General features: G+C 35.3%; 3 long non-coding RNA genes across 6 annotated transcripts; all 3 read left to right on the top strand.

Annotated features, from left to right (window-relative positions):
* The first annotated feature begins 5,409 nt into the window (after positions 1–5,409).
* LOC148781967 (uncharacterized) lies at positions 5,410–7,037 on the top strand. The gene is made up of 2 exons (XR_016056016.1): positions 5,410–5,519; positions 5,861–7,037. It is a non-coding gene; the product is annotated as an uncharacterized LOC148781967 (long non-coding RNA).
* Positions 7,038–7,612: 575 nt separating this feature from the next.
* On the top strand, positions 7,613–14,516 carry LOC148781966 (uncharacterized). 2 transcript variants are annotated; one of them, XR_016056017.1, is made up of 4 exons: positions 7,613–9,654; positions 10,014–10,683; positions 10,903–10,967; positions 14,121–14,516. It is a non-coding gene; the product is annotated as an uncharacterized LOC148781966 (long non-coding RNA). The 2 variants fall into 2 exon arrangements; XR_016056018.1 differs by lacking the exons at positions 7,613–9,654; positions 10,014–10,683; positions 10,903–10,967 and adding an exon at positions 12,422–13,386.
* A 1,610-nt stretch (positions 14,517–16,126) lies between these two features.
* Positions 16,127–19,100, top strand: LOC105421369 (uncharacterized). Of its 3 annotated transcripts, XR_016056019.1 has the most exons (5): positions 16,127–17,654; positions 17,791–18,100; positions 18,203–18,248; positions 18,341–18,466; positions 18,692–19,100. It is a non-coding gene; the product is annotated as an uncharacterized LOC105421369 (long non-coding RNA). The 3 variants fall into 3 exon arrangements; XR_016056020.1 differs by lacking the exon at positions 17,791–18,100 and having other exon boundaries at positions 16,329–17,654; XR_002282487.2 differs by lacking the exons at positions 16,127–17,654; positions 17,791–18,100 and having other exon boundaries at positions 18,122–18,248.
* Positions 19,101–19,308: the final 208 nt, after the last annotated feature.

Raw genomic sequence — 19,308 nt, 5'->3', positions numbered from 1 at the left:
TGGCCATAACATATATTTACGTTGTAAGAATAATATAACTTATTGTGAACTCTAGAAGTCTTGTTTTTTTCAAAAACGAGAGTAAATATATAAGAGATATAGGCTAGGGGTGAACTTGCGGTGAGAGACCATTACTACCATATCTCTTCCCCCTCTCTCTCATATTAATTATGAGATTGTTACCGTCATCTCTCCCCCTCTCATCTCTCTTTACATCACTCGTGATACAATGAAATACTCCTCTCTCTCTCTCTACATCGCTCATTATACAGTGAAATATCGAAAGAATAATAACATAAATCATAAGTTTGGGGATGTGACCTTAGAACAAAGATGATCCTTTGAGTAAAAGAGGTCCGTATAGGCCACACAAAATCCTAACTACTCTTGAGTTGCTTATCACTCTTTCTGCACAAAATTTGTAAGAACATCAGACCGCATAAAACGGCTTTTCTTTATCTTTTGTGTGTGTGTGTGAGAGAGAGAGAGCTACAATAATTACATGTAATCAATAACTAAAAGAAAGACTAATGTGATCTTGTCGGGGATTTTTTTTTTTTTTCTTCTTTTCACCTCTTTTATTTTCTTTTATTCTTATTTTTCTTTTGGCAAATATCACTTACAAGTAGTTTTATTACAATAACTCTTACTTCAAATAAAATCAAACTAATAAATCCAAGATCTTAAAAACCTTTATGCCACTAAACCAATTTCCTTTTAATCAAATAACATATCCACAATTCTTATGCTTGGGAATATAAAAATAATATAATTAAATATAGCAACAAACAAAAATATAGTGCCAGAGATTACCTCAACCGGGCTTACTACACCCACACCGAGTCACCACCATCCGATGACGCGGGATCAATGATCAACCTTCAATCTCAATGGGGAAAGCAAGTTTAGGTCAAGTCACACCAATAGAAGATGAACATCTTTTATCACAAACTCAAACCCCAGGTGAATTTCCTTAGCAACCAAGTTTAAGAAAGATTGATTATCTTTTTGCTATACCCTAAAACCCTTAGTCATAAATCCATAGTTTAAATATTGGAGAGGGAATAACCCCATAGCCTAAACCCTTAGCCTATTTTTTTTACCATGTGGGAGAGAGAGATCAAAGTTGAGATAATAGGGCGTGTCCCCTTTGGGCTTTCAAGAGAGTTAGAGAATTTTTATTAAGAGAGAGATAGAAAAATAAGGTATAGAGATTTTGGGTAAAGACAATATATTTTTATATGCTTTAAATAATATTAGGTTTCTTAGGTTTTTCATTGACTTGCATCTATTTGTGAGATTGAATATGAACCATTGATATTGGGTGACTTGTGGGATAAGAGATTTTAGTCATCCATTCCATAAATGGGGCATCAACATAAAAGGTGCTAAAACATTTATCCCCCTCTTTCCTTTAACTGTTTCCCATCAATATAAATCAAATAAAATAATATTAATCATAATATTGTGTTTTATCCAAAATTATACAGAAGCCTTATCGAGCATTTTAAAATATTTACTCAAATATTCTTTAACCACTTATCCCATAATAGATAAGAAACCCCTTACAGTGGGGCACGCCACCCCATGAGAATAAGAAGCCCTAAAAATTGGGGCATGCCACCTATGTGGCTTTTGTTGCCCCCACCAATTTAGGGCATGGTGGGCCCATGTGCACAATGGGCCCCCAATGTCAATAAATGATTTTATAATTAACTTGAATATTTAAAATGTTAAAAATCTATATATTTATTTTTTTAAATCCACATTTTAGAAATAAAATATCCAGAGATCTAAAAAAATTCAAATAATAATTCTAAAATCATATCATCATAAAATAAATACAATTAAATTCATTAGATGAGATAAGGATCTATATGGTATATAAATAAATAATATGGGGCACTTCACCTTCAACTGTGGACTACATACCACATTTGTTTTATCAAACCGACCTAATATTTCCCATGACCCACAGTCCATACAGGGGCTCATTAGTGGGTCACCAAAGTCTGGCCTATGAGCCAAGGGGTCGTAATCTCAGTCTGTGGATTTCAGGTTCTGCCCTAGAGACGGGCCAATATCACCTAGATCTGATGCGACCATAATTCCTATGATCATAAGGGTATCTCTCACGCATGCATACGCTTCACCCTGAAATGTGGTTTGCTTTCCCAAAACCGTCTATCAATATGCATGTTATGTAATGGTACATGGATGGGGGCTAAATCTTATGATGCATAAGGGTATATCTCGCACATGCATACGACCCTAAAAAGTAGTTTTTTTTTTCCAAAATAGTCTATCAATATACATGCCGTGTGATGGTACAGGGATGAGGTTTTGACCCCCGTCTCTAAAGGTCACCATCACACGGTCTTTTGGCTCACTCATCCGGACATACTCCGACCTCATCAAGGGATAACCCATTAGAACCTTTATCCGTTTATACTCTATGCCCGGGTAACATGAGTTTTTCCCAACCGACTGGTCTAGACCGTCAAGCACAGTCTGGTATCAGCAAATATCATTTGTTAGTATGGTCTACTAGGGACCATACTCTCACAGAGTTTGTGTTTCACTATATCATTTCATTTTGCAAACACTAATAAGGCCTTTAATGACCACACTCACCCAACAATAACTACAATAAAAGACTTTCAGATTGTAACACAATAATTAGATATAGAAGATTAAAGATGATTTTATAATAAAGAGCTAATTGAATATAAAAATATTTGCATCCCTCAGTCCCATAAATAGAAAGCAAAACTAGATAAAGATAGGTTTACATGTAGTATCTCTCTATGTCTATGTGCTCTTTGTATCTCTTCATCTCTTGTCTCTCACCTTATACATACAAAGACAATACCACTTACCTCAAACTTAGCTAACTAAATATTGATATACCATGTAGTGCAAAGAGAGAGATACATATTCCCTCGACTTATTAGTTTAGTTTCACAACATTTTATGCAAAAATAAAACACCGAACTAGAAAAAAGCATAATCAAGCAAAAGAAAAATAATAATAAATAAAAATAAAATAGGATATAAACTAAGTTGAGTGTGAAGCAGAGATAGAGAGGAATTGCTACACTCCATTTATCACATTTATTTTGCTTAAAAATGGAAGACCCAACAAAAAATGCTAAAACAATGAAACTAAAAATAAATTAAAAGTGAAGTAGTAAAATAACCAACTATGCAACACAATAACCCCGAAACAATAACCAAAGTGAAAAAATAAAGTCGAGCATAATGAATCACAAAGAGAATGAAATAGAAAAAGATATACATAAATAGAAAAATTTGTAAATAGATAAAGATACAAAGAGAGAGAGACATAAAAAGAACAAAGAGAAAAGTACATATAACAAAAACGATAAAATCCTTAAAGAGAGTAAAAGAAAAAATAGAAGAGAATATATAACTCAAACATACCTAACTCAATGTTGAGATACCAACGTATATGTAGCAAAAAGAGAGCGTCAAAGTGAAAAAATAAAATCAAGCAGAATGAATCACAAATAATGAAATAGAAAAAGATATACAAAAATAAAGGAAAAATTGTAAATAGAGAAAGATATATAGAGACCGACATAAAAACAACAAAGAGAAAAGTACATAAAATAAAAATGATAAAATCCTTAGAGAGAGTAAAAGAAAAAATATAAGAAAAAATATAACTCGAGCATGCTTAACTCAATATTGAGATACCGATATACCTGTAGCAAAGAGAGAGAGAGCCAAAGTGAGAAAATAAAGTGAATCACATAGAATGAAATAAATAAAAAAAACACAAAAAATAGATAAAAATTGTAAATAGAGAAAGATACAGAGAGATCAACATAAAAACAACTAAGAGAATAATACATAGAATAAAAATGATAAAATTCTTAGAGAGAGTAAAAGAAAAACGGTAAAAAAATATGTAACTCAAATATACCAAACTCAATATTTGAGATACCAACGTACCTATAGCAAAAAGAGAGATGGTTGAGATACCTGCACCAACCAACAATAAACATTTGTGTTAATAATTCTATATAGAATTACATTAAATTTGAGAGTTTATCTCCCTATATAGAGAAAAACCATAAATATCAACATTTATTAACGGTTCTCTCTCTTTCATTTAATTTTCTCTCCCTACTCCTTAATTTATTTGTCATTTATATCTCCCACATTTAAATTAATCTTTATCATATGCATTCCATTATTTTTAAGAAATTCAAGTATTTTTAAGAGTTCAAATTCTCTCTCTTCAAATGGGGACTCACTCTTTTTTTTATTTTGGCCCTTTCTCTCTCATTTAATTTTCTCTCTCTACTCCTTAATTTTATTGTCATATATATCTCCCACCTCTCTCTATCTTATGGCGTACACAACTATCTTATTATGCATATATCATATGGAAAGTTTAGATAATGATTGATTTTATTGATATGCTATATGTCTTTATTTAAATAGAAACCACAAAAAGATGCATATATCTATCCCAAACTCAAATTCAAGACAGAGAAAAATATGCATATATATCTAAGATTTTGTTTCTCCATTCAAACGTGATAACCACTCTCAATGCATAGAGGCCTCACTCTCTCTCCATCTATTTATCTTATTAGTTAGAGTTTTAATGTTATAGAAGGTAAAAAACCCTAAACTTCTGTAAAAATATGGTCCCTTCTTATTTTCGTGACATATTATCTCTTTATCTATTTTACTCATCAGTTAAAGTTTTGATGTTATAGAAGTTAAAAACCCTAAAACCTCTATAGAAATAGGATCTTTTTTTTATTTTCGCGACACCCCTTAACTATTGTTTAATAATGTAGTATAGATAATGTTGCAACAAACTATCCAATTAAGGTGGACCTCCAAATTTTATCATAACATGTATTTTTAGTGATAATTTTTTTTTAAAATATTTTAAAATCTATTTTTATATCTAATTATAAAATTTTAAACTCTAAAAAGAGTTAAAATCTAAGTAGATTTATAAACATATAAAAATATTGAAAATGGACGGTCCATAAAATATGTTACAAAAAACACTAGTTTTCAGACTCAAAATCTTTTTTTTTTATATTCATTTCGAAATGATAAGTAAGAGGATTTTCCAACATTAAATCAACCTTCTCCAAAATGGATTTTTGAGGTGCAGTGATTCTACATCTTAAAATCGCATATATTTACCCCTTTTCCAAAAAAAAAAAATCATAGACGGTGATGGATGGATGGCTCTTACCGTGGACGACTACGTGGAGAGAATCCCGAAGCTTCTGCCGAAAGCCATTGCGTGGCCATAACGCCTCCAAAAATAAGGAGATATCCATCGATTAGCTAGCTAACCGCCTTTGACTCTGACCTTTTATCCACCGTTTATTTTTATAGGACCGCTAATTCGTAGCCGTCCATAGCCTGCCCCGCTCTGTATAAATGGGGGGCGTTCGTAGAGGATCTGATTTTATTTCTTTGCGTTGGTTGGGTTTTTGATGTGGTTTTGGATTTCCGAGGTGGTTTTGATATCTCTGATGATGGCAGCGAATCAGTTCTTGTAGTTCCTGCTTTTCTTGATTTAGTTCTTGTAGTTCGTGCTTTTCTTGATTTTAATTTACTTTTTTTTTTTTTTTTTTTTTTGAGATTTCTTGTGTGTTCTTGTTTGTTTTGGTTTCTTTTTTGTTTACTGTGTTTTATGAAGATTCTTCTTTTTAAGTAGGAATATCTGGTCCTCTTCTATTTTAGAGTTTGCCTTTTATGAAGATACTTCTTTTTAAGCAGGAATATCTGGTCTTCTTCTATTTTAGAGTTTGCTCTCATGGAGGTTTATAGAGTGATGGTTCTATTTTTGTTTCAGATTTACTTGAGATCCTACAAGAAAGTGCGTTTGAAGGATATAAGCTCATCCAAGCTCTGTAAGATAATTGATTTTCTGTAACATAAGCTTTTTGGTGCTTCTATGCAGCATCCTCGGATTCTACTCCGGTATTTTTTCTTGGTGATTGCTTGCAGTTTAATTGGTGAGGGCGGTTTGATAGGAGGGTTATATTACGACTCCTCTTGGTGAGGTGTTTTGTAAAATTGTGCTGATAGGTTCCTTTTCTTCTTCACATTTCAAGAGTTTTCTTCATATTTCAAGTGTTTTGAGGTGGTGGCTTATGTAATTGGGTTAATTCTGGTTTAATTCTGTTCGGTTGCTGGGTTTGATCTCCAGAACTCTTCAAGAGTAGTACTCTGGGTTATTTGTGTAACTTATGCTGATGGAAAATGGCAATCTTGAGAAAGTGGTGATGTTCTGCAGTTAGGGGGTTAGTTATTTTAGAAGGCTGGATTGGTTTGATTTCAGATGGTATTATTCTATTTAAGCATTGTTGTGACTTGTCTGCATATCCAGCTCAGTGGATGGGTGGATGGGTTGAAGGGCCGGTTGTTGCAATTATAGGAAATGTGTTGAAGTGCTTATCTCCATCCGTTATTTTCTCAAATGATGGATTCTGAGTTGATCGGGCTTCGGGGAAACAATTATCTCTTTTTGGTCTAAGGTTCACAGATGGTTCATGTTTTTTGGGAAAACAGGTTTCCATTTTGATTTGAAGACAAGTTTCAATTCTTTTAATTGTGGTGGCATGTATTAAGTTTATGGTGAACAAGTTATCTCTGTCTGCCTTTTTGGGATATCTGGTAATTCTTTTGGCTTGATTATACCAAGGTAACTGGTTGGATGCTGCAGTGCATCTACAACAAAAGTTGGTTTCTCATATCCCACTCTATCTGGATATAGAAACCGAGTCCAGTTTGGATCAGGACTGCCTGGGGACAGATCACTATTTTAGCAGATGTGCGATTTGATTTGGTTTGATATTGTTTTTTAGAGGCCTGCTTTCATAGGTGCTGTGACGTGCTTTTCATGGAGGCAATGATGCAGGCATGGATGTACTATTTTGATGTTCCTCTTGAGATTGCTGGTTTCTTTCTGGTCTATATTGAACTATTTTTTATCAGTGGCATATAATTTATTGGATCATTTGCGCTAATCTCGACGACTATATGAACTAAATTTTGACTGGATTGGTTAGGGAGTTGTCTTGTGGCCATAGCGTGTTATTGTAGTTATTTTGGGCGATCTACTGAATTCTCTCACTTTTAGTTATGTGCTTTTTGTTTAGGTTTTCATTTGTACTTGCGGCTTTTCGGAATGGTTGAAGATAGTCATGCGAGATTGCAATCACAACTTAAATTGGGGTTTTCTCTAGTTTTGGGCAGCTTTTATGTTACCTTCCTTTATGAGATTCGACATTTTTAGTTCAGTTTAAATTTGGAGTTTCGGAGATGAGTGGCCATTATTGTCATTTGTTGGCATATTTGATTATAGGTGCATCAAAGATTTGAAGAATGGCATCTGTTTTCTGGTTCAATCAGTTGATCTATTTACAAATCATACCAGCTTGACCCACTCGAACATGAAGCCCAAAGAGATTGTCTCAGGCCTCATACTATTGGTTTGGTTATATTTGAGTTTGATATTTAGTCTTAATTTCTGGAGGCATCTAGTATTAAGCTCTTATCTTCTGTTTCTGAAGTCTTAGTTTGCAATGATTATTCTCCTTAGGTACCATGGTGATTGGTCGTTGCAGACGGTGGCACACCTGGGGCCGTTTTGAGTTTGTTGTGTTTCTGTGTGGATTGACTTATCTGGATTCAACTTTGGTCCTTTCTTGTTGGCTAGCCTAGAGTTGCTTTTATTTATTATATGACGATACTCGTGTGGCCTGGCGATGCTGTAGGTGGGGGAGCTATATCAATTGGTGGTTTGCTTAGTTGGCTTCATGGCTTACTGCTGGTGGGAGGGCTCCATTTGGTATGTTTAAATTATAGTAAAGTGTTATGGATCTCTCAAATGTATATATGCTAGCTGTTGTTGTGTTACGGGTTTTGGTTGCCTCATGTTGCTGGCAACCATATTTTTAGCTGATCTGTATTTGAGTTTCCTGTAGCATTTTGTTGGGTGGCTGGCTGTTAGGTTTCTATATGCTTTATTGCTGGAAGACATGTGGACAATATGAGGTGACGATAGTGCCAAGAACATTCAATTATCAGAGACATTTGTATCATTTATCATTTATGGAACTCTGTTAAATGGGCGTAAGTTATCCTTGATATCTCTGGATGTCAATTTCTTTGATGATACACTCTATATTGGTTTCTGCCTGATCTATGAGGTGCAGGCAACCAGAAGGGTCACCACGAATGGAATGGGGACTGGTGCACATGGTTATTACTTGAGATCTGTTTGCAAAAGATGGTTTGATCTGTCTCTTTACCTGACCTATGACTTGAAGTTGTCTGAGTTGTCTAGTGTTGGATTGATTCTTGAGATATTTATTTATTGGATATTCAGAGATCGGAGGTGGAAGAGAAGGGTTATGGTGATGTTGTCCGTTGGTTCTTTACTTTTTTATTGGTCTGGGTCAGTTTCGTACAATAATGTAGTTTTTGCTCATTGGTTGTAAATGTTTATATGTTGATTGTGAAATCTTGATTTGTATTGATTGTTCTCCTTAGGTACCATGATGATTTGCCCTTGTAATCGATGGGGAACACATTGGACTATTTGGAGTTTGTCGTCTAGCAGTGTGTTTGGTTTTGTTTGGACCCAACGTTTGAACTTCTTTCTTGTTGTCTAGCCTGGGGTTGCTCTTTGTTAATTATATCATTATTCCCTTCTCTCTCTCAATGCTGTAGGTGGGGAACACATTGGACTGTTTCGAGTTTGTTGTCTTATGGTTGGTTTTGTTTGGTCCCAACTTTTGAACTTCTTTCTTGTTGTCTAGCCTGGAGTTGCTCTTTGTTAATTATATCATTATACGCTTGTGTCCCTCGATGCTGTAGGTGGGGGAGCTATCTATCAATCGGTTGTTTGCCCAATGGGATCCATTGTATACGGCTGCTGTGTCAGCTCAATTTAGTATGGTTTAATTATAGTTTAGTGTTTTGGATTTCTCAGAGGTATATACATTGGCTGTTATGTTGGTAGTTTAGGCTGCATCATTGTGGTAGCTACAATATTGTTAATTGATTTGTATTTGAGTTTCTGGTTGCATTTTGCTGGATGACTTGCAGTTGGGTTTCTATAGTTTGAGGTGACTGGAGCTCCAGGAACATCGTTTACCATTTATAGAGCTATGATGAAGCATCATACTCTCTTGATCTCTTTGGATTTCAATTTCATTGATGATACATTCTGCATTGGTTTTCTGCCTGATCTTCGTGGTCTCTGGGTAGTTGTGTCTTTGGTGTTTGTATTAGTGAACTCTCCAGTGGTGGACTAGGAGCGCCAACACACAAGGAATGGGGACGGGTACATTGGGTTGTTAATTGAGAACAGGTTGCAAAGTGAAAGATGGTTTGATCTGTGCCTCTTGTCCTGACCTTTCATGTGAATTGTAGTTTTTTGAGTTTAGTTTTGGATTGATTTTTACCATCTTTTAGTCATCGTTTGGTTTGAGATGGAAAGAGAATCAAAAGTCAACTGAGATATGCATTTTTTGGTTTTTCAGATATTGGAGGTGTGGAATAAAGGAGATTTGGTGGTGTTGTTCATTCACTTCTAAATTTTTTTGGTGGTTCCTTTTGGTTTTTCAGATATTGGAGGTGTGGAATAAAGGAGATTCGGTGGTGTTGTTCATTCACTTTTTATTTTTTTGGTGGTTCCTTTTATTCAATATTTTCTTTAGTTGAGCTCATGTAGGAGTTGTTGTATATTGGTCCATCCCTATACTCTATTCTCTCTCTTTAAATAAGTTCTTGACAATTTGTTGTGTTTGTTACTTTGGTATTTGGGCGTTGCCTCGTATTCTATGTTTATTTTGTTTTCCTTGAGATTTGTATAGTTTGATTATCATTTTGGGCTTCAGCACATTTTGTTATCTGTTGTTTTTGATTTGTGATTGTGAATTCTTAGTTTTTTAATGATTATTCTCCGTATTTACCATGGTGATTGGTCTTTACAGACGGTGGCACACATGGGGCCGTTTCGTGTTTGTTGTCTGGCGGTGTGGTTTGATTCATCTGGATTCAACTTTGGACCTTTGTTGTCGGCTTGACTAGAGGTTCTTTTTGTTAATTATATGTTGACAATCTTGCGGCCTGGCGATGCTATAGGTGGGGGAGCTATATATCATTTGGTGGTTTGCTAAATGGGCTCCATGGCATACGGCTGCTGGGTGGGCTCTTTTTGGTATGTCTAAATTATAGTGCAGTGTGATGGATATCTCAGATGTATACGTTGGCTGTTGTTAATGTTTGGGGTTTTGGCTGCATCATGTTGCTAACAACCATATTTTTAGCTGATCTGTATTTGAGTTTCCTGTAGCATTTTTGGGTGGCTGGCAGTTAGGTTTCTATATACTTTCTTGCTGGAAGATATGTGGACAGTCTGAGGTGACGAGAGTGCCGAGAACATTCAAATATCAGAAACTTGTGTACCATTTACTTCGTATCTTTGGATGTCAATTTCGTAGATGATACTCTCTATATTGGTTTCTGGCTGATCTATGAGGTGTGTAGGTAGGTCCATTCTTGGGGTCTTTAACAGTGACTCTTCTGGACCAGAAACGCCAACACAAATGGAATGGGGTCGGGTGCACGATGTTATTAATTGAGATCTGGTTGCAAAAGATGGTTTGATCTGCCTTTTGCGCTAAACTATTTGACTTGTTGTTGTCTGAGTTGTCTAGTGTTGGATTGATTCTTCCTTCCACCTATAGGTGGGGAAGCTATATATGGACTGATTGTTTTCCCAATGGGCTTCTTGACATACGGCTGTTTGTTGGGCTCTATTTTTTATGTTTTAATTATAGTGAAGTGTTTTGGATCATTATTATTGGTGTGATTCTGTAGGTGGGGAGGCTATATATTTGCCCAATGGGCTCCTTGGCATACGGCTGCTTGGTGGCTTCTATTTGGTATGTTTTAATTATAGTGAAGTGTTTTGGATCTTTCTGTGGTATATTATACACTGGCTATTTTTATGTTCGGGGTTTTGGCTCCATCATGGTGCTAGCAAACCATATTGCCAGTTGATTTGTATTTCAGTTTCTTGTTGCATTTTGTTGGATGACTTGGATTTCTTTATGCTTTGCGAATGGAACATTTGGAAAGTTTTGAGGTGATGAGAGTGCCAGGAACATTCAAATGTCAAAAACATAGTGTACCATTTATAGACGTCTGAAATGAATGGGCGTAAGTTATCTTTAATATCGTTGGATGTCAATTTCATTTATGATACATTCTATATTGGGTTTCTACCAGATTTATGAGGTGTCAGGGTAGTTCCATCTTTGGCGTTTGTAATAGTGACTAGCGCCAACCCAAATGGAATTCTTCGGTGTTGGAGAAGGAGCCCCAACCCAAATGGAATGGGGACGGCTAGACTGGGTTATTAATTGAGAACTAGTTGCAAAGTGAAAGATGGTTTGATTTGTGCGTCTTGCCCTGACCTATGTGAATTGCAGTTGTCTGAGTTGCTGTTGCTTTGATCTATATTTTTCTTTAGTCACCTTTTGGTTTGAGATGAAATGAGGGTGAAGTCAATTGAAAAGTGCATATATTGGTTTTTCAGAGATCGGAGGTGGAAGAGAAGCGATTTGGTGATATTGTCCATTCACATTTACTTTTTATTGGTGATTCCTTTCATTCATGATTTTCTTTAGCTGATTTGCCTGTAGGAGCCATGGTATATTGGTACATCACTATATAGGATGCTATTATGTCGCTCTTATTACGGTCTTGACAATATGTGTGTTTTTTTCATCTGTCTGGTCTTTTCCTCTTTATTCTATATTTTATTATTTGCCTTGAGATTTGTGTTTGTATATAGCTGGATTCTCATATTTGGCTCCAACACATTCTCGTATCTTTCCCCCTCTTTTCTTTCTGACTGGAACATGAGGACAGTATTAGGTGTCACAATTGCCAAAAAGCCCCCAATTGTTATTTTTAAGGTTTTGTGATTTTAATGTATTTTTTGGGAGGGAAACTATAGGACTTGTGATTGTCTGTGTAATGTAGAAGCCCCCAAATTTTTTCCAACAATTTTTTCTCAGTAGATCAAATTATTGAGTATCTTGGTGGTCATTTTCGGGGATCTTTCTTTTTGGTTTGGCTTTCTCTTCTTCTTGTCTATTAAGGTTTCTCCCATTGATCAAGCTAGTTTGTTCTGTTCCTCTGTGGCCCAAGTGGGAGTGGGTGCAAACTCAATATCTGATTGGCCTCGCATTGATTCAACAGGAGATGTATTGCATTATACAATCTGAGATATTTTTGGCTTAGACAACTGGACCAAAAGATGCATTCTTGAGAGAGAAACTACTAGTATGGGATTTTCTTGGGTCTTCTGATTTTTTTAGGTTTATTGGTTCGACTCAGATTTGTATGCTCTTTAGTTTTTTGCTTCAATTTCTTGTGTGCTTTTGATTGTATTCATGTGCTCTTTAAATTTTTTATTTTTTTTTGTCATTTTTGGGTAGCATTTGTGGTTTATAGGATGATGGTTGTGTTTTTATTTCAGCGTACTTAAGTTGTGGCTTCAAAGGTCTATGCTAATCTAATCATCTACCCGTAAGATAGTCCTTTGCGCGTTTTGTTGGGCCATTCTTTCATGATTGTCTCTACCAATACTCCAGTTTTCTCCCTCCGATTCTTCTCTGGTATTGTTTCTTGGTGATTGCTTGCAGTTTAACGGTGACTGCTTGCAGTTTAACGGTGACTGCTTGCAGTTTAACGGTGACTGCTTGCAGTTTAACTGGTTTTGGTGGATTTCGTCAACACTCGAGCAGCCCTCTGACTCTCCTCTAGGTGTGATGTTGTTTTGTGAAGTTGTTAAAGAGGGGTTCTTTTGTTGTTATGTCAAGCGATCATTGGATGAGTTGAGGCATGCATCTTCTATGGATGAAGAGCAACATGTTGAGGTGTTATGTCAACCCATGGATTCCCTGATGGTTTGTAGTGTTTTGGGAAGATAATTACTTCTTGATGCCACTTTTCTATTCCTCTATGGTATAATCATGATCACTATGTGCAATTTTTTGGATGCTTAAATATTGGGAGTACTCTTCGATGATTTCATGAGGGGAGGAACTTTGCTGGATGTTGTTGGGGCTCTTGGCATAAGTTGTTCCTGCATTTGATATCTACCTGGATTTGAATCTGGTTTGCGTTATGGACTCATTTTGTTTGGATATCCATTATGAGATTATAATTGGGTTGGTATTGTTTTTGGAGGCTTGCATTTGCCTTGCTTTCAGGGTTCTGGCTTGTTGAAAGTTTTGTGCCATTAGGTGCCTTGTGATGCTATTATTGGAGGCAATAGTGGAGGCGTACGTGGTATTTGTTCGATGTTCCTTTGAGTTTTCTGGATTTCTTCTGTTGTGTTGAGTTATTTTATCATGAACATCTTTTTTATTGTATCATTGCTGAACATGACAAGTACTGGAGTTGGCTGTTTTGACTGGATTGGTTCTAGAGTTATGCAAGTTTTATTTCTTGTGGTTTAGATAGGCAGCTGAATTTGCAGTTTAATTATTCACCAGAAAAAAAATGTCAGTTTAATTTGGTTTGTTTTTTAAGTTATGATGTGGATGTACATCTTTGATTGATGCATAATGGCTTGTGATAGTTGTGTAAGAACAATAGAGTTACCTACCTTGTCTCTTTGTTTTATATTTTTGTTATGCTACAAAACTTTTTGGAGTTGTCCTTCGATGGTTTTTGTGCCGAAATGTATCCGCTAGAGGTTTGGAAGAAGATTGTTGTAGTCTTTTGAAAAGTTCAGCTGCATATCCAGTCTTCAATGATCTTTACAGGTCTTTATTTGTTCTCGTCCTAGTTACACTCTTATGCATGTCAGTATTGGCCCCCATGTGTTTGTTCAAATCAGTTGTTACCTCTTGTTGCTTGCTCTTCTTTGTGTCGGAGGTTTTTCTCTGCATTGTCATGATTGAACGACTGAAACATGGATTGCTCTGCCACTTTAATAAGATACATGGATATATATGGATGTGTTGAATCATTAGTTTGTTTGTGTTTTAAGATTGTTGGCGTTTTCTTTGTTGCATCAGTTACATGTTGATGCTGGATTCTCCATTGTCGAGCACATTGGGGAGGGAGAGTTGCTGGCAAAATGCAATGTTCGATTTGATGTACATCTTGACCTGAATCCCGTTAATGCATTGTGCGAAGACATTGTGTTCAACAGTTGTGCTTGATTTCATTGGTGCTATCTCAGGAAAATGTGGTGGTGGTGGTCTTTTTTTTTTGGGGGTATTTGTTGGTATAGATGCAAAGATAAGCCATTTGGGTACATCCCAAATTTACTTCTATAGGATTTCAGTGTCATGCGATGGCTTTATGTATGTTTCTGTTTCGATTTTGAAGTTCTTATTTTTTTTATTATTGAACATGTAAATATTTGATGGTGAGGTAATGGTATGCATCTGCGTGCATAGAAATTTAAATTTGATCTCCCATGTTTAGTTAAATTGTCACTCTTAGCTTTTGGAAATGAGATCTGCATTTGTACTTGTATCCAATCGATTATGCGTTCCTAGTCGATGGTCGACAATGTGAGCTTTTTATAAAAAACTAGGTGTTTTTATTTATATGTTTTTTTATCAAAAGTAAATGGCCTTATTAAATTATTTATATTTTGTAAATTTTACCCATATGATATATGTTGGAATTATAAATGTTTGTTTCGAGGGAGTGTATTTGTAAAGAAAAGGAGATGCCATTTGTTAAGTCGATTTCCAATTGTAAAAACATCCAATCACGGGATAATAGCATTATTGTGGGGGTGCGGTAGAAATTTTTGTCGATTTGGATGGGTTGTGTTTTGGAGTGTGTTGCGGTGACTAACTAATTTAAGATCTGTAATTGCATATTAAAGCTGTAATAAAGATTTTATTTTGACCCAGTTCTGGTTGGAATTTGGATGTTTAGTTTTGTGATGTAGCCAACTGTGAGGGTGACATGGAGCGTCGAATTTATTATGGTCTCTGGGTCATTATTACCAGCAAGCAATACTTTTTTCTCTAAAATCTAAGATCATTGCTTTAAAAGAAATTGAATTTTGAGGTTCCAGCAATTATATCGTGTCTCATAAAAAACTTTCGGGTGGTCTTGTTCAATGTTGAGATATTTTCTATGTATTTTAATTTTTTTGTTCTCTTTCCTCCCCCCTGCCCCAAAAAATTGGCCGTTAAGATTATATTTTGCCTCAAAATTTGGTGCCCGTTTGATACCCTTAAAATGGGTTTTCCTGGTGGGAGCAAGTAGGCTGTACGGAAATAGATGAATAAACTATATGGCTTATGCAATGAACATCATTAGAAAGATGGCGTAAAGCTTACATGACAAGCATCTGTTAATTTCATTTTAAATCTGCCTACGAATATGAGTCACTTTGGTAACCAAACATACTTCGATAACCAAACATGGTTGATGTATCTTGCTGTACAAATATGCAAGTAAAACAATTTCACGCGTCTGAAATTTCTTGAAAATGTGTTTAACTAGGAAATTGATATGGGATCTCTATTGCCACACGTGGTTGTTTTTATTATAATGGCCTGCTTCTTGATTTAATTTGAGTTTATATGGTTTTTTTGTGTTTGATTGTTTTGACTTTTTGATTTTTATACTTGTTTATTTTCGGTTTCACGGTTCTAGTTTCATTATGCTTTCATTTTGACTAATGGGTTTTTGAGGTCTTGTGATTACCTTTGAGTGGTGTTATGGTTTTTTGTTTTTTTTTTATTTTTGGATTTTGGTGATGCTTCTTGGCAAATCATCTTCCTGATTTTTTACGTTTCTTGATTATAATACTAGGATCGATCTTTTTATAATTCCAATTGTTTTGCTGTGGCATTTTGGTTTGTTTTGGTTTCTTGATTTTACTCTGTTCTATAAAGTTCCCTATATGTAATCACGGGCTCTTTAATTATGTTTTTGTCATTTAAGGTTATCATTGTAGTTCAGGGAGTAATGGTTATATTTTCTGTTTCTGAAAATAGTTGAGACCTTACTAGAATGTGTAATTAAAGGATCTTAATCTACAGTGTAAGATACTCAATTCTTGGTTTCACGGTTCTAGTTTCATTATGCTTTCATTCTGACGAATGGGTTTTTGAGGTCTTGTGGTTACCTTTGTGTGGTTTTATTTTCGTATTTTTTTTATTTATGGATATTGGTGATGCTTATTGGCAAATTACTTCTTAATTTTTTACGTTTCTTGATTATAATACTAGGATCATTTTATAATTCCAATTGTTTTGCTGTGGCGTTTTGATTTGTTTTGTTTTCTTGATTTCACTCTGTTCTATAAAGATCCCTATATGTAATTATGGGCTCTTTAATTATGTTTTTTGTCTTTTTAGGTTATCACTATGGTTCAGGGAGTAATGGTTATATTTTCAGTTTCTGAAAATAGTTGAGACGTTACTAGAATGTGCATTTAAAGGATCTTAATCTACACTCTATAAGATAATCAATTCTCGGTTTCACGGTTCTAGTTTCATTATGCTTTCATTCTGACTAATGGGTTTTTGAGGTCTTGTGGTTACCTTTGTGTGGTTTTGGGTTTTTGAGGTCTTGTGGTTACCTTTGTGTGGTTTTAGGGTTTTTCGTATTTTTTTTATTTGTGGATTTTGGTGATGCTTCTTGGCAAATCACTTCTTCCTGATTTTTTACGTTTCTTGATTATAATATTAGGATCTTTTTATAATTCCAATTGTTTTGCTGTGGTGTTTTGATTTGTTCCCTATATGTAATCATGGGCTCTTTAATTATGTTTTTTGTCTTTTTAGGTTATCATTGTGGTTTAGGGAGTAATGGTTATATTTTCTGTTTCTGAAAATAGTTGAGACCTTACTAGAATGTGCATTTAAAGGATCTTAATCTACACTCTGCAAGATAATCAATTCTCTATAAGATATGTTATGGTGGCTTTATGTGACAATTAAATTTCACAATTTTTTGATATGGTTTAGGGAGTGATGTTCTATTTTGTGTTTCAGAGTCATTTTTGTGTTTCACAATTTGTTGAGTCTTTTTAGGTTTTTGTGTTTCACAATTTTTTGAGTCTTTTTAGGTTATCAATATGCTTTAGGGAATGGTGGATCTATTTTGTGTTTCAGAGAATGCTTGAGTTTGGTTTTGCGGTCTGTTGGTTATTTTTTTGTGGTTTTAGGGTTTCTTTTTTATATTTTATTTCTGAGTTCTTTTAGGACGCCCCTTTGGGTGATATTATTTTGTGAATTTGTCGATGAGGGGTTCTTTTGTTCAAGATCAAATTTCTCTCTGGTTTCCTCTGTTGTTTGGTTATTGAGCTATCATTGTGACCTGATTTTCGAGGAATAAGTTTTGATGGTGGTACTCTATTTCTAGGCCATGTTGCTTTTGTGACACCGATGCCTTAAGCTAATGTTTGCCCACATAAGCTGTTGGATTACTTCTGTCCAGTTTGCCTCAGCAAGGTGTTTGAGATTCAACAATATGTTTTTTGTATATTTCAAGATTCAAGATTATTACTCTGGGTTATTTGCAATCAATTTGATGCTGATTGAAGCTGGCTATCTTGAGATGGTAGTGATGAGGTTTGCAATTGTTTCAAATCTTTTAAGGGAACAAAGCAAATTAGAAGGCGTTATTTCTTTTAATAATCTAACCGGTATGTTTCATGGAGTATTATTGAATTTGCTTATTGGGTTATCTCTTCTGCATGTGCGGAAGATTCGATGAGTTGAAGCACTTGGTGTGACATTACTTCTGATGATAGGCACCATGTTGTGTTGATTATTGGAAATCATGGAGTCACAGATGGTCGTAGTGTTTTGGGAAAACAATTACTTGGAAAAAAACAATTACCCCTTTTGATCGCACATTTCAATTCTTTCAAACTTGGTGATATATATTAGGTGTTCTAATGATCACTAATGACTTGGAAAAATTGCTGGATGTTGCCATGCTCCTACAACAAAAGTTAGTTCTTGGGTTCAATATCAACCTGGAAATGAATCTGCTTTGGACATGGACTCTATCGGTTAGGATAATCCGCATCAGATTTTTTTTTGGTTTGGTATGGTTTGGTATTGTTTTTCATGAGTACTAGCTCATTTCGCGCTGAAACTTTTTGTGCCCATAGGTTCCATGTGATGCTCTTATTGGAGGGAACAATGGATTCTGACATGGTATTGTTTGATGTTCCTTGAGTTTTCTGGATTTCTTGTGCGCTTTGTGTTACAACATTTTATCAGTAACATTTTTGTTGGATCATTTTCAGGCGTTTTGACAAGTATGGGAACTGCTTTTTTTTTATTGGATTGGTTCTGGACTTGTGCGCGTCTGTAGATCTGTGCTGTGGCCATCGGGATCTATTTCAAGTGGTATTGGAAGTCATGCTATCAATGTAATTTGGTTGTATGTTTTTAAGTTTTTAATAATTTGGAGATACATCTTGCAATTGTGCATAATGGCTCTAGACATTCATGTGGAATACTCACATTTAGATTGGGGGTTTATATTTTATGCAACTTTCTTACTACCTACCGTGTACTACAGTTTCCATTCTACATTATTGTTTCCTTTTAAATTTGGACTTTTGTGGATGAGTGACCATTATTGTTATTTGTAGGTGCGTCATAGATTTGAAGAATTGTGGCGGCTGGTGTTTATCGGATGGAGTTCTCCCGTTATGTTTATTAAAATGTTCAGTCGCACATGGACAAGTGGAATTTACTCAATAGGACATGAAGAGATGGTCTTAGATGTCGAACTAATTGGTTGGGATTTTTTTTAACTCTATTGCTTTCTACTTAATTTCTAGAGGTGTTTTTTTGGGTATTAAACTCGGTTCCTGTTATCTTTGTTGCCTGCTTACAATAGTGATTCACTTGCAATTCTTTTGTTTGGTCCATGGATACACATTTATCTATCTAGATGGTGTTTGTCCTGATGCTTATTCTGTGGATCATGTTTTATCAGTTTGCTTGGTTTTGTTTTCCAAATTCCAGGTTGCTCAATGAGGTACATGTGCTTATCTCAAGATTGAATGTTGAAGCTTTTCTTTCTTTTTTCTTTTTTTGGGAGGGGAGAGAGAAAGGGGGGGCGAGCGGGGGTGTTATTTTTCGTAAATGCTGATTGGTTTGGATCCAAACTGGTTTATTTTAAGTGCCATCATAGTGACTTGGATATGTTTCTTTTGAATTTGTAGCTCATTGCAAGTTTGTGGTTATTGGCTTTTTGATTAGG

Source organism: Amborella trichopoda, chromosome 5 (genome assembly GCF_054954075.1).
Source record: "Amborella trichopoda isolate Santa Cruz 75 chromosome 5, AtrichopodaSantaCruz75HAP2 v2.0, whole genome shotgun sequence".
In the NCBI taxonomy this organism is placed as follows: domain Eukaryota; kingdom Viridiplantae; phylum Streptophyta; class Magnoliopsida; order Amborellales; family Amborellaceae; genus Amborella; species Amborella trichopoda.
Note: the sequence above shows the minus strand (reverse complement) of the source record. Positions and strands in the feature narration are given on the sequence as shown.